At 38.7% G+C, this 16,290-nt stretch overlaps 1 protein-coding gene across 3 annotated transcripts in view; it reads right to left on the bottom strand.

The window, feature by feature from the left end:
• Positions 1-16,290, bottom strand: part of il1rapl2 (interleukin 1 receptor accessory protein-like 2) — a 278,122-nt gene that overhangs the window by 69,665 nt on the left and 192,167 nt on the right. The gene's annotated exons all lie outside the window — the stretch shown is intronic.

The raw sequence follows: 16,290 nt of genomic DNA, 5'->3' as shown, positions 1-16,290 counted from the left end.
TACTTGTAAAAATAGCATGATTTATGATGTTTTAAATTTGTTGAACATAAACAAGAGGACATCAGACATTTTAAAACTTGCCTTAAATACATGTATAAATTATATGCATAATGATGTTTACAGGAGGAAACTTTTATTTTATAATATTTTTTTATGAATTATAATTGTAATTCAACAAAGGATATCTCTGCCAAATCTAATATTGGGGTCTAACGAAAAATGGGCCATCCCGGCATTTTAAGGTTAATATCTCTCTCTCTCTCTCTCTCTCTCTCTCTCTCTCTCTCTCTCTCTCTCTCTCTCTCTCTCTCTCTCTCTCTCTCTCTCTATTTAAGTACCCCCCCCCCAAAAAAAAAAACATAAAAAATAAATACAAAATGGCCAAAAATATATATATATATAAAAAAAAAAAACTATCGCAATACATATCGGATTGCCACCAAGGTATCACACTCTAAAAACAGTTGGGTCAAAAGTAACCCAATTATGGACCGATCCACTTTATGGGTCAATTTGGATTATGGACCGATCCACTTTATGGGTCAATTTGACCCAACTTTTTGGGTTGTTTTATACAAAATGACCCAATTTTTGACCCAAGTAAAAGGATCTGGCCAATATTTCTGAGTTGTTTTACACTAAAAGACCCATTTCTTTGCACACACTCATTTTCACTGTTCAATTTAATTTCATAAAAGCTTAAATTTTATGTTGTACATGACGCAACAAAGAGTTAAAAGTTCATCATGTATTTGAATTTTAAGGGTGGTGCAACTGTACTGAACAATTGCAAGCTACTTAGAGTAAGTACGCTGCAATGGAAATACCAAGTCCCCTGTCCCAGCATTTTTGGAACGTGTTGCTGGCATCAAATTCAAAATTAGAGCAAAAAGCAATAACATCCTTAAGTTAGAACATTAAATATTTCTGTTTTTGTAATGTATTCAATTGAATACAGGATGTAAAGGATTTGCAAATAATTGTGTTTTTATTTATGTTTTACACAACTTCACTGGAATTGAGTTTTGCATAAATATAGTTAAGTATTGTAAACCACAGTATATATGTTGCATTAACTGTATTAGAGTAGACAGAGGTTGGCTGGATCTGTAAATATTAGTTCTGCTGTGAAAAATGATGCAATGTACCGTGGCATTCTTAATCGACAATGACATTGTGAAGCCACGGACCTGCGATTACATTTTTGAACCGCAGCAAAACCAGTTACTCAGACATTTATGAAAAATAGTTACACAAACATACAAACTTTGCAAGAGTGTGTAGCAGGCTTAATAGCGATAGAGACGGTCTCTTTTCCAATCAAACCACCTCCAAAAGCAAACAAATACCTATTGTTGGGGACTGTGAAGAGTTCTTAAATTGTTTAGGTGAGAAAAAAAAGATAACAAAATGAAAAGAATCATTGCATTTCACTGACTCCGTTTGACCTCCCCCTGGGGCTTTGTCTTCCACCACTCTATTAGAAGACTCTATCCTCATTACCTACAGAGATTTGGGTTGTATTGTGTCCAATAATGGGCTCACTACTTCTAACTTCGATAATACTCTTTCCAAGTTTCATTTGTGGATATATTGCTCTTGTGAGTTTTTCTCTCTCGAAATGATTTGTTCATGGCCTGTATTAAAAATCCTTATACCCTTTTTAGGGAGCCCTAATTTGCAACATGGGCTCTCCAATGTGTACAGTGGAATAAATCAACTCTAAAATAACTATTGGATAAAATGGTAAGAACTAATCTGGGAACCATATGTGGAGATGGGCCAACTCATGTTAACAAAAGACAGACAAATTAAATGGAAACATATACAGTAGTGAATCACACACACGGACAAAGGGTTTGCTCTGTGATGATAAAATGATGCAGCTAAAAAAGGGGTTTAGACTTTATACTACCATTCTAGACTGCACTCAATTATCAATACTAGCATCCATTGTTTCAAATTCAATATGTTGTAGATAAAGCGCTATTTAAGTGCAGTCTATTTAGAATTTACACCACATTCTTCGACCAACTAAGTTATCGTTATCAGGCTTCTACAGAGCTTGCTAATGAGCTGATAATATGAGTCAGCTGTGTTCGAGGAGGGAGACATGGAAAACAGGCGGGACAGCTCGAGGACCAGGGTTAACTACCCCTGAACTAAGCTAACAATTTACACCTCATGATGTAATTCAGAGCATAGATTCCGAGGTAATACACAACACTGCTATTTATTTAAAAGGGATAAAACAGTGCTGTTTTGTTGTTTACCAAACAAAGTAATATGTTGGAAGCTAAATAATGCATATTGCCAACTGAACTGGCCTGCAAATTACATCTTTTTTTTGTTGTTGCTTTTTTTCCCCCAAACTCAGTGTGAATAAATGGTATTTTTCATGACTCACACTATATGTGAATCCTTTCAAAAAATACAAAAAGATGCCAAGGAGTACAAACCCATTCTCGTGAAGACATATATATATGATTAAAAAAATTGTTACCCAGAATTTCATCCCAAAGAGCTGTGACTAGCTATAGGTTAAATTTGACCCAACACTGCTATAAATATTTGACTTGATGAAAACTAATGAGTCTAACAGCCAGTGATGGATCAAAAGGTCAAGCTTTTTTTTTTTTTTTTTACTCAACTGATGTATTGAGTTGCTCTTTGCTCAAATGATGAAATTCATCTCCCACTGTGACATCGGGAAATGGCAAATTTCTAAATTTGCTCACTGTAACATTTTCACAAATGCAGAAAAATAGCCTACATTTTTTTGCCCTGCGGGATGAATCATTCAGGGTCATATTAGTCTTAGATTTATCCAAAGTCATTATGACTCTTCTATCATTGCATAGCTCATAAGTATATAACAGTTGCATTATGGAAACCATCATGATTATTTTTTTTGCTACATTAATAGTTTTTAGTCAAATGACTAAACACAGTAACGATGTGTTTTTCATCAATAGACATTATACAATGACCCTTTCCTCAGTATTTACTATGTCTCCCTCTGCTGTGTTTGTGGTACTGCTTGCCAAAGTCTGAACAAATTCATGCGGATCAAGCTGGCAGTTAATTGAAAAGGTGTCAGAATTTCTCATCGTCAGTGTCTCACACACTGATGGAAAACAACATGTGGACGAGAGCAGCTGGAGCAACAACTGTGCACGCACGCATGCACACACACTATCTTGTCTTCTTTCTTTTTTTTTACTTTAATGGCTGGACTTGGAAGAATTTTTCTAAACGTCCATTTTAGTCTGATACACGAGGCAAGGACAAATAAGAAATTCCTCTAGTGAATGCTCAGCCTCAACCAACCACCCAAATCAAGCACATACTCAATAAATTATGGTAAACTGAAAACACAACACAACAACGGTGATATAGGTTTCTTTAGTGGGAGAGAGGAGAATCCAATGAGCTAAATCCATCCATCTTTTGTACCACTGAAGAAAGAGATAGATGCATACATTCATCGCCGACCATGAATACATTATTCTATTGTTAATATATTTCAGTAGGTATGGTGTCACACAGTTCAATCGAAAAAGTTCAGATAAAGAGTCTCTGAGCGACCCCGCAGAGATGGCGGAATTGGGGCAAAAGAGTGTCCCCTGAGCTCAGGTTGGAGATTGACAACCCGTCATACCCTGCCTCTTCTCCTGTCTCTGAGTCTGGATGAGCAGATTCACTTCGATAGCCAATCAATCAACTCATCCAAGGTGAAGAACATGTCAGTTCATCCGTAGTCAGCCAGGCCATGGAGAAAAGTATCACAAGCAGACCAAGACTTCCTCTCTGATGGGCCTGGATGCGGAAGTCAATGGAGAACTCTCCCATCATCTCGTCTCCCTGACACATGCTCATCAACCCAAAAGATCCCCATGAAGAAAACCTTATGGAGCTCCTCGAAGAATGACTGGAAGGAGGCATGGGCGGAAATACATCTCTCCCACTTGGAGGCGAGTCCTCCCCATTATGGTGGTGAAGGCAACCCTGGCTTCTTCAGAGGTGAAAGTGTGGGTTGCAAGTGGAACAACAAGGAGCAGTACATCAGAAAGGGTCCAAAAGTCTCCTTGCATCACGTTCTGAGAACTGGAACAATAAATGAGTTGAATTTGGTTTGTGAATGTCGATAACGCTTGTGCTTGGGCCTTTTCTGACTGTCTTGGTACAGCGGCAGCCATCACTGCTTTATGATGATGAAGGATGGCCATTTCACATTTCTTATGGTCTCTTCATATCTCCTTAATCCGGTTGGAATTCAGATGTATCTGGGGTTGGTGAACGATTCTGGGTTTGTAAATGTTGGTAAAGGTTGGTGTCTGTGGATCTCACTTTTCTTCCTCTGTCCTTCCTTTAGTCCTTCCTCTGGTCTCCTGACAACTTTACGATTCTGCTGGACTCACACGATGATGATGACCTGTTGACTTGGGAAGGCTGCCAAATGAATAAAGTTGAGCTCTCATTTAAAACAAAAGAAGAAAAAAGAAAGGGCGGCCTCAGTACAGGAATACTTGGTAAAGCATTTTGATATCAGCTTCTACCGGTCCAGGGACAAACAGATGATAATTGATGCTGTTAAATTCAAGATAAGGAGTCTCTGCAGGTTTTGGAAGGATGTGGGTGCTTAGACAGGTATGTGTTTAAGATTTAAGGATTAAAAATTTCAAAGTATTATAGAGGTAGAATGTTTGGAAAGGAAGTTTTTTTGGAGTGTAAAATTTCACACCTTTTGTCTGCTCTAGATTATTTATATTTTGCTGGCATTCAATCAACCAGTGCTCAGTTGCACACATTCTATTAACAGATTATCTCATGTCCCATTGAGGGAAGATTATTTTAGCAATGTGTGCTTTTGTTGTTTGTACAGTTTACAGTAAAAATATGCGCAGTAATTGAAACAATGAAAATGTGCAAGAGAGGCGCTTACTTGAGTATACAGTATTGTATTCTAGTGTGTTTTCAGCAAATAAGCATTGATTAAATTGCTTGTCTTACTTATCATTAAACCACAACGTGAAACCAATATATCTTGCAGTATATTCCATCACAGTGAAGTTTCGTTTCATGAAGCACATATAGAATTCCCATAAATACATGCGTTAACAGGTTGCTACCACACAATTAACTTGAAGTAAACATTCATGTACATAATGTTTTTTCCATTCTTCATGTGGTCTGTGTTAATATGTCAATACGATGACTGAAAGGGAAGGAATGACTAAATCAGACAAAAAAAAAAAGAAGACAAAGGCAGTGAGGGGTACTTGTAATTGTCTGTAATTAATTGTCGGCTCATTATTCACATTCTTGTCTAACTTAATGTCTCACTCCATGGTCCCAGACAATAGGCGTTGTGTGTGCGTGCGTGTGCATGTGTGTGCCTGTGTGGTGTTTGAGTGGTGAGTGTTGCAAAGGAGTAGTTAATGAAATGTGTGGTTATCAAGGCAAACAGGCTTCATTAAGTCCAGTTTAATGACCTATGTCACATTTCATCTCCTCTCTTCCTCTTATTTCCCCACACCCACATATTATCCCCTTGACTCTATTTGGTGCTTTGAGGGAAATTACAGTAGCATTCCATTTTGAATTATATTTAATTCAGTTTCTGAAAACACAAACAAATAAATGTCTTCAATGTTCACACTTCCTGTATAAATGAATCTGCTGATGACAAATTGTTGGTGTTACTGAACTCATTGTGTCGAAGGCACCTCACTTTCCAACAGTCACTGACCAGAACCAGTATACTTGACGAGCTTCGTCTTATCTTGTGGACTTCTTCCAAGCGATCTTCAGAGTTTGCTTGGTGGACTCTGACAGGAAGATGATATCATGTCACAAGAGTTACCTGTTGCAGGTGTTCTTCTAGCAGGGGATGCCTGCTTCCCAGTTTTAACAAAGACAATGGTCTCCTAGCAGGGATGGAAGTTATTTGCCTCACAAAAGTCCAATGCAAATTATTTTAGTGATGACCACAAGGACTTTGTCTTGTCTCCAACAGCACCGACTATCTCTAAGAGCCAAAGTACTGCAACTGAGGATGTGTTGTAGGTTCCTTGTTTGGAACACAGAGAGCATGTTGGTTGTCTCTCACACATGCACAATAACGATCAAAATGGAAGGCGTTCTCTCCAAGTGCCCACTTCACACGTCTGTGATCTCTTTGGCCATCTTTACATTGCCCGCCCGTGGAAGTCTGCTTGCGGTTCCTTAGAAACACACCTCGTCTCATCAGTTTCTCCTTCTGCCATGCCAAGGACTGTACGCCTCTAGCGTACCGATTTTAAAGATAATGAGAGGCCGCGGAGCTCGCGGCGAAGCTCGCTGCGAGCGCTCATTCATTCTGAATGGAGAGCTCAGTCTCATTCTTTTGGTAGCCTCTCTCTTTCTTAACGGATCATTGTCCACTCTCGCCGGCATCCGAAGCTTTCTGGCAGCCACCAAAGCCATCCTCGAGGCGGGACCGAGGGAGCGATGGGGCTCCGGGCTGCGGCTGGAGCGCTCATTCAAGTGAATGGAAACACATTTTGTGTGCACGCTCGCGATTAAAACTTTTTTTTTTTACAATCATTAAAATTCATCTATTATTACATATATCTTAAATATGGTTTGGCGTTGTTGTAAAACATTATGTTTATTGTTTATACTGTATTTTTATGACTTAGTTGCTCACTCATTGCTGTCAGCCAATCAGATGACAGTGAGGACACGGCCCCTCTCGGCTCAAGACAATGAGTGCCTCCGAGATGGTTCTAAAAGGCGGTTCCATTGTAACCGCTCAAATAAATCAAATGGAAACGCGAACATCCGGGCATGCCAGCTGTAGAGACACACAGACATTCAAATTCACATTCACGCCGTCTTTGAGTGGGTACTGAATCACATTGCCTGCGCTAAAGTCAGGCGAATGTACCACTACACACCAGTTACCATAAAAACACCATTTAGCTCATTTTTTGGGCTTTGGGCATTCTGGGATTTGGGCTTTGGGATTGAATGGTCACAGATGCTGTGGACAAAAAAAAAAAAAGTTTGAGAGATGCCAGTTTGCATCCTGACCACCTTGAGGTGCCCTAAGCAAGGTATCCGCTAGTTAATTGCACCATCATTGTATGGTACGGCACACATCTCCGATGTTAGTGGCTAGCTGTTAGCATCAGCATCGAGTGCCTGGAGTCTGGTAGGCCTAACGCCAAATGAGTTTGACAGCTGGTACCTTTTTCAATATGATGGATCAAGGCTACTTTGTAATTCACTTTCCATGTTTAAAGGAAGGGAATGTGCCTTAAATTTCACTTTGAGGCCTTTTTCATTATTAAAATAAAAAAGATACAATAGAACTTTGTCTTCATTTATTTTATAAAACACCTTTGCCATTTAAAAAAAAACGGGGAAAAAAACCCCATTCGATTCAAAATGAAAACATAGCCATTTTGATTTTAGGAACACAACTTTAAGCCATTAATACCTTGTTATTTTATACATAGACCATGCATAATATAAGAATGTAACTACCCCATATTGCACTTAAACTTGTTTTCCTAACTCCTAAACAGCCATAGTAGACATTTTGGGTTGATTTTTAAAATGTAATAGACAAAAGCGTTTTACAAAATAAATGAAGAAATTACTATTTCTGTGTTTTTTTGTTTGTTTTGTTTTCTTTAGTTTTTTTGCTGATCTGAAAAACGATCCGAATCGTGACTTTTGTGATCCGTTGCACCACTAGTGTTAAGCCAACATTTTAAAACTTGAACTTAGATTCTTTCAAGCTAAAGTTTTCTTGGTAACTCAAATTATTTGCCTTGTTTGTTTGATGTTTGATAATGAATATTGTTTTTTTGACATTGTAGCACGAACAACAAAAATAAAAGTTACAAAATAGGAATTACTCAAGTTCTATTTTACTCTTGTTTTATGGGGGTTTTTTTGTGTGTTTTTTTACATCTTGTATAGAACCCATTTTCCATTAATGCATTTAAAAAACTTTTCTTGACTACATTATGAAGTCAGCGTTAGGGCTGTGTCTGCTTGATCAATTATTCTATACATGTTGTTTTGTTTCTGAAAGAACTGAACAGGCAGCAAAGTAATATTGCCTGAAAGACAGATACAAAAAAAGTTTGTCAAAGTTCACATGAGGTCAACGGCGTGTTATTTTGTATAGTGTAGCAAACCAAGCAAGCTTTTGCATAATTGCTCCGATTGTCTCAAACTTGTTTTTGCTGCACTTTTGTTGTTCTCTGCTTAACTTCTTTGCAGAGGTATCGATGTGTGAGAGACAGAAGGGTCCGTGTAAGAAGAGTGGCAAATGCAATTAACTTGACCTCTGGGATTTCTCAGTTGTATGAGTGTGTGTGCTAAGAAGGTGGAACAACAAAATGTGTTTGTATATTCAATGGACAAATTAGTCATGTGTGAATGTGTACATAATGAACCTCTTGACTATTCTGTTTTCCAGACCAGTGGCTGAATGTTGTTAAATCATGTTTCAAATAATTAAAAAAACAAAACACAAATGGCCTTGACTCACCTCGACTGAGTATACACAAGTCACTTGTCCATATAAGAAAAATAGCAGGAGACCGTTTTTTCCCTATTTATCAGGCCTGAAATAATACAACATCTAACAGTATTTAACCAGAACCATTTTAGTATCAGACGGTTATCATAAAGGATATTTTTGTGATCACTTCCAAAATGAGGGATGGGCAAATATCAAAAATATATATTTTGGGATATATAGGTATTTTTCATCGGGCTGGGTTTAAAAAAAAAATCAAATACTTGATATCGAATTGATTTTCCTTTTTGAGCCTGATATCGATTAATAAAACCATATAATCGATTATGTTAATATCTCTTAAATTCATAAGGAAATATAATTTTAAAGGCAATTTTTTTGTATCTTACAGTTTTCTTGAAATTTATTGTTTACATGAATTTAAAAGTATACTTTATATTACATTATTATTATTATTATTATTAATAATAATATTTTTGGGGATACAGTATATAGGTCTTTTTTTCATTATCTCTCTTTTTGGGGGGGGGGGGTTATGTATCAAATGTACTAGTAGTATCGGCGCTTGGTATCGGTGACTACTCGAGGGTTCAGTAATCGTACTGGTATTCGTATGAAAAAAAGTCGTATTGAATGTTCCTATCCAAAATACGTATCTAATTTATCATCACAGAAATGTGACAAATGTTAAAAAAATTTCCCTCAGGTTAACCTTTCCTGAAATGAGTCACATGCATGACTGATGATAACATTGCTGTACTGCACTTTCACTCCATGTTTCCCAAGAGGGAACTTTCGAATAAAAATGGCAATTTCCCTTTCATTATGAGCACAAAAAAAGAGCACTAGTCAAAATAATCTGTCATCACTGTCAGGTCAGGAATCCATTTTGAAAAATACAGCTGTTCCCTGAACTGAAGAATCGTGAATTGGGACGCAAGCTCTGACGACGAATGCTAAAAAGGGCTTCATGAAACTTTCAAATGTTGGCGTGAATAACCCCGAAGCTCTTTACTTTTAAATAAGCTTCAATAACATCCCAAACAACGACAGAATATTCTGTTCCTTGTGTTGTTTGTCTCTTGCCCTCTCCCGCCTTGAGTTAGTCTGCGTGTGTACGTGTTTGTATGTGTGTTCTTGTGAGCAAGAGAGTGAGACAGAGACATAGAGAGTAGTAATCTCATTTGTGATCCTCTGTCTTTGGAGAACAGAGACAATTTCACAATGAATTAGGAGGTGAGTCTCTAACTAGGTCACAGGCCGAGCGTGTGCGCAAACACACACATACGCGAACATTCTCATTACATTGTGTGTCCAATTGCAAAATTGTCAAGTGAAGGAGTGCGAGAGCAGAAAAGTCGCAGGAAAACAGGAAATAGAAATCAGAGTGAAGAAGATAAGTGGGGAGAGCATCAAAGAAAAGAGAAAGGTACAAAGGGAAGAAAATGGGCAATCAAGGGACCAATAAGGGATTGTCAGATGTTAACATGTGGATAGAGTACTCTGGAATAGAAAGACAGTGTAAGAAAAAAGAATGCATGTGTATGTAATGTAGCAATACGTTTAAAATATTTTAATGAGGTTTTACAGGATTTTGCACTGTGCTGTAAACCCCCGTCTGACTGTCACTCTATCAATAGATGAAAACCCTTACTTGCTTCAACAAAGACACTTTCACCAGCATTAAACTTAGTCTGAATGTTCACCAATGTGCATTTTAGTTAGAGACATTTTCTGAAAAATGCATGAGACTTTTTGTTTGTTTGTTTTGCGTGTGTGATTTTAAATGAGATATGGCGAGCGAGTGCAGGAAAAAGAGGAATAGAACATCTGAGTTCATGGAGGAAAAATGCACTGTTGTAAGTCTGGGATGAAAAGGACGACAAGATTTGATGATTATGTTCCGCATATGTGCACTCTAAAAACAGTTGGGTCAAAAATAACCCAATTACTGATAAAAAATGGACCAATCCACTTTTCGGGTCAATTTGACCCAACTCTCTGGGTTGTTTAATACAAAATGACCCAATTTTTTGTCCCAAGTGAAGGATCTGACCAATATTTATGAGTTGTTTTCTTGACTCAAAGTTGTGTCAAATCGACCCAAGTAGAGGAACGGTCAATTTTTTACCCATAGTTGAGTTATCTTTGAACCAACTATTTTTAGAGTGTGAAAACTGACTAATATTTCAAGGATTAGAGCTTAGTGTAAGATTTGTTTTCATTTAATATTATGTAGGCAAGGTGAAGGACTTTGCACATCCATGCAATTCCATGTTATAGGTGAAGATAAAGACATTTTGGTCAAAACATTTGCTCGTAATTTTTATTTTGTGTTTGAAGTTATTGTAACTGTATGATATAACACAAATATGACACTGGTTATTTTAACAGAAGAGAAGTTGTAACATTGTTGGCCTGCAAGGGTGGTCACCAACGCGGCCCTCCAAGGACCACGAGTAGCCCACAGGCCTGTTTCAAATATATTTCACCAGGGGCATTGTAATTTACTAGGAATGCCGTATGATCGAAAATGTAAACAAAGAGATTGCATACTGTATTGGTTTTGATCTGTTTCCTGATTATTGTGAGAAATCATTAACATAATCAGTGTCTTCACATAGATGATTGTCTTTTTTTTTTTTAAATAATAACTAGGTCTGTCATTAACAAATATTTTTAGAATTGATAATACCATCAACTATTCCCCATTTTGAGGCATACATTTTCGTGTTGGCCATTTTTTGTGGCCTATTTTTCCCAGCCCTAATAATAAAATATTATTAAATATAATGTAATCAAATTCATGATTTCAGAAGTACGTATCAAACTGGTAGCCCTTTGCAGTATAGCAAAGAAGTCGCTCTCAACTTCAAAAACGTTGGTGACCCTTGACCTGTAAATATCAGGTTAATAATAGCACAAGAGAAGCCAATATAGAGGAGCCTAAATTGAGTCAATTTTTGTACTACATCTTTAAAAATAAAAAGCACTGTTTCTAATAAAAAATTGTTGAATTACGCGTTGAATATTATACAAGTGTTGCTACATGCCTAATTTTGAACATTTTGTTACAGACCACTTACTTTTGGACAAAGCGGTACAGTGGCCCACCTGATCCAGCAGAGTGAGCTTTACCAGAAGTGCTGAAGTGAAAGTCAGAAAGTCACTTTGGTCATGAGTGAGTCATTCAGTCATCATGTGAGTCATTATGTTCACATAAGTCAAGGTGTGAATGGAACCCCCCTGCCAAAAGGAATTGAAGTGCAAATGTTCAATCGTGCCGTGCCTACTTCAGTGCTGAGCATAGGGAATGCTGATTGATGTGTGGGAAGGTTTAATTGTCTTTGAGACCACTTCATTGTTGTTCATGAGTCATTGCAAAATAGGTTGTAAGTTTTTAATGGTGTGAGAATGGCATATGGAATATGACTAAATGGGGACATATTATGGAAAATGAATTTTTAAATGTTCATAGACAAATAGATGGCTCTCTGAAGTTTCTAACTCATGTGTGATTATTAAACAGGTAAAACCTTGGTTGTCTATTGCATATTTCAGAAATGTGTCCCAAAGCGAGTTATTCTAAAGCAAATGCTAACCACCCATGAAGTAGTTAATTTACAAAGAAACATTAAGACAAGTTATATAGCTTTGAAATGAAGCTAATTAGGAACTAGGTGATAATGGGGTTTCAACATTTGGTCATTATCATGAACTACTGGACCTTTTTTGCCCTCCGTGCATCTGGTTATTTTTGTTTGTTTTCATTTATAAACAATCAAGTTTTGAACTGGATCAATCCAGTTGAAAAATGTACACACTGACCACGACACAGCCAGGCTCGTTAGTGCCAAAGGCATATCCAATCCACTGCTGTAGTAACAACACTACCTCACTTCAGGAAATGTATCAACGACTCCCTTGATAGGGTTCCCATCCAAGTCTCAACAAACTGGGCTCACCACCAATTAGGCCTACAGCCATCCCAATTCGGAAATCACATGTTGAGGACTGAGAAGAGTAATAGGCTACACTCAAACACACTCAGTGTTGACAACTCAAGTAACAAATGATTTACTATATTAGGAATATACTATTTTCAATTGTACATAACTACACTAGTACAGTACAGAGCAGGCGTCTGCAGTTCAACCCTTTTGAAGTTCCATGTTGTGTATTTTCTAGAATCACACGTTCTGTAAAATCAACACACAACCACTGTTGCAAACTCAACATTAGCCCACTTCCTTGAGGCACAGCTGCTAATTAAAAGCTGAACATGGATGAAGCAAATCAGGGGTAAGTATGGATGCACAACTTTGGAACTAATTCCAGCGCACCATTCCAGCTAAAGCAGGAATCAACATCATAGCCACCAGCTGATCTACAGGCAGCGACTGTGTCTTTTCTTCTATTTAATATTGAAAGCACAGTGATTAAAAAGCTGCTGCCAAAAGACTCACAACCAAGTAAAGGATCAAGGATAAAGATGTTTTGGTTTGCTACACACTGGCAGATGTCTTAGAGGCCGATTCATTCAATTATAACATCATCGGAGAGTACTAAGATGAAATCCTTGGCGTCTTGATGAAATCCTTGGCGTCAGAATGCAAGACAGAAGGAACGAGTGAATGTTGCCATTATAATGCTGATGGACTAAGGCATGGTACATGTTTTGGCAGCTGACTTGTAAGATTTGTGATGATGTGCTAAGAACTGTATACAGTATTCACTCTCACACATTTTTCTCTCCCACAGGCCGCTGTCACAGACTGCGTACTAGCTACATGTATGCAATTATGATGGCTCCTGTTGTGATCACATGACTATAAAGAGCCAATTAACTGTTTGTTTATCCAAAGAGAATTGTGGGGAGGACGCGGCATGATATGTAATGGTGGCTTTTCCCTGATAACATTTTCAAATACTCCTATTTGTACAATCATTATTTGTATTTGGATATCATGGAGAAAAAAAATCTTAGGAGCATCAATGGCGATCTACTGTATACAAATGCTGAATGAAGTCTGTGCGAACACACTCTCAAAATACAAAATGAAAGTCACAGACGCACTTCACATATTGTAACATTAAGCAATAGAAAAACTATTATGTTGACTGCACAGTTTAATTTAGCAAGTGGCTCTCTTTATTGCAGTATTGCCCCAGTACATCTCTGGCCTTTGGCTCTCATGTGTCAGTGAGGCAGTTACTATGATTAATGGCTCCAAGGTGCAGCATGTCCATAAATTAGTTGTTAGCGACAAACTTTGACATCTGTTATTTCCTCATTTTCCGCAGGCTCTCCTCAAAGTGTTCAATTGTATTCCGGTGAGTTGAAAAACACCAAACCAGGATTAAAATAATTATTCCTAAAGACTTTAAATTAAAGCTACACTATGTGTATCAGTCTTCCACAAAGTTGGGGGGGGGGGGGGGGGGGTTACATGGTTGGCGAGTACTCATCACATCATAGCACACAGTTCTGAGGTTGGGGTTTAGATTCTGGGCACCGAGTTCTTCCCATGTTTTTGTGGGTTTTCTCCAGGCATTTCCTCCAACATTCTAAAATTATGTTTGTTTGGTAATAATGTAATCCAAAACACAGAACCTTCTAATCAGAAGTGACAAGAATATGGTGGCAATCAGTCTGCAGCTAGCCTGTTAGCAGCTACCGAAAGAAACTAATGCAGCATTGTAAATCTTCACTCACTGCTCCTTGTTGAAAGGCGCAAACAGACTGAAATGCATCTATGGCAACACCAGTCAAAAAAAAACGCAAATCAAAGTACTATAACATCTGGCTAAGAGTGTAACTGATAGAAGCAGGAACAAAAAACTTAAATTTGAAAACGTGCCCCCCCCCCCCCCTCCCCCCAAAAAAGAAAAAGAAAATAAAGATGCCAGTACTAAATATAACTTTATAGAACATTCTGCTCAGGCGCACTGTATGACTTTGACAGTTACAAAATTTGCAAAATGTTCACAACATTTAGAACAAAGGAGGGGTTCAGTTTTCAGCTTGCACCAAGACTATAACTGTGTGCTTTCATTGCTCAAAGGCAACACATTCAAACTGCACACGCCAAAACAAAACACAAGCAGACATGCACTCAATCGCAGGCCCTGCAATCCTTATCCCTTTACAAACACACTTACAGCAAACACTAAAGTGCAGATGAAAGTCAAATTGTACTGCCAACTCAGGCTTAAGTCAAAAGCCAATGAAGCTTGAAACTATGTATGTTTCGTCCGGGAATTTGACAAAGGCACTGAATACAACATGAATTGAGCCAGTGATGTACAAAAAGTATGAACGTTTTTCTTTACCAAGGACACAAGTGCTTGATAATAATGTATTTACTGAGTGCCTGCATCTTTCCAATGGATGCTGCAGACTAAATACATTTTCATACATTTGTATAGTGCGAGGCCATGACCCTCACCAGCACTACAGAATGATTCACCTTGACAACACTGGCCAAAAACAAGCAACATGCTTTTTCTATATTAGCTCATGAAGTTCTGAAGGAACTTTAGCTGATGCTTTATCTTTTCATGCTTGCTATACTAACAGTAGCTACCTGAAGACTGCATTTTCACAATTGAACTATTTATGGATGCCAGAAAGATTAACACACGGCCATGAAGATGCAGAAGAAGGTTGGTCTTCTTCAAAATGATCCTTATTCTTACACTGCCTTAGCCGTGCCCACGTGGGAGCGCAGCATAGCACCTATAATGTGTTGGTATCTTCTGAGTTACTGGTTTGTTTGGTTGGTTACTGGTAACTGGTTTGAAATGGAAGACCAAGCAAGGAGTAAGGTCACAGCAACCCACTGGCCTAGCTCAAGTCACCGATTTAACTGTGCCAAAAAGGCATAATCTAACAATACTATGTGCCATTAGGCAGTAGTAGTCTTTCCTACTTGAGCTGTTACATTGAAGGTAACCTTGGAGGGGTTTGTCTGTCAAAGTGATCTTTGGAGCTAAGTTGTCTTGGGCCTTAGGCCCCTGGCAGGTTCACCCATGGTAAACGGGTCCTTGGTGAGGGACCAGACAAAACATGGCTCAAAACCCCCTTATGATGAAAACCACTTTTTGGACAGTTTTCCCTTGCCCGGATACAAGTCAGTGGGACGCCCTCTGGAGCCAGGCATGAAGGTGGGGCGCCTGGCGGCCAGGCCTGCAAATGGGGCGGGCACAGCCCAAAGAGGCATTTTTGGTCACCCTTTCGCATTGGCTCACCATCTGTGGGAGGGCCCAAGGATGTTGAAAGCAAAGAGAGCTGGGTGGTTCAATCCACAGGTACAGAAGCTTGCTCTACGGACATGGAATGTCACCTTTCTGGCAAGGAAAGAGCCTGAGCTGGTGTGCGAAGTTGAAAAGTTTCAACTAGATGTAGTCGGGCTCGCCTCCACACACAGCTTGGGCTCTGGTATCAGTCATCTTGAGAGGGGTTGGACTTTGGTTTCCCCCTGTGGACAGAAGCATAGACTCCCTCCGCTTTCCTGACGGTTGTTTTTGCCTGTTGTGGGTCTGCGGCTTGTCAGAAAGAGTTTGAACTTCTACCTCTGGTAGAACTTCGCCCAGCTCGTAGAGGAGACGGGGGACACTGATTACAAGTGGACTATGTTTGGCCGTAAGGTGGTTGGTGGACACCAGCAGTGTGGGATGCTGTCAAGGTGAAGACCAAAGTGGCCTAATGGGACTCTAATGGGAGACAGCTGATGGGTACCAGCTTG

Source organism: Leptonotus elevatus, chromosome 9 (genome assembly GCF_054856555.1).
Source record: "Leptonotus elevatus isolate MCC_2025b chromosome 9, RoL_Lele_1.0, whole genome shotgun sequence".
Taxonomy (NCBI): Eukaryota; Metazoa; Chordata; class Actinopteri; order Syngnathiformes; family Syngnathidae; genus Leptonotus; species Leptonotus elevatus.
This window is presented reverse-complemented; position numbering and strand designations above follow the sequence as displayed.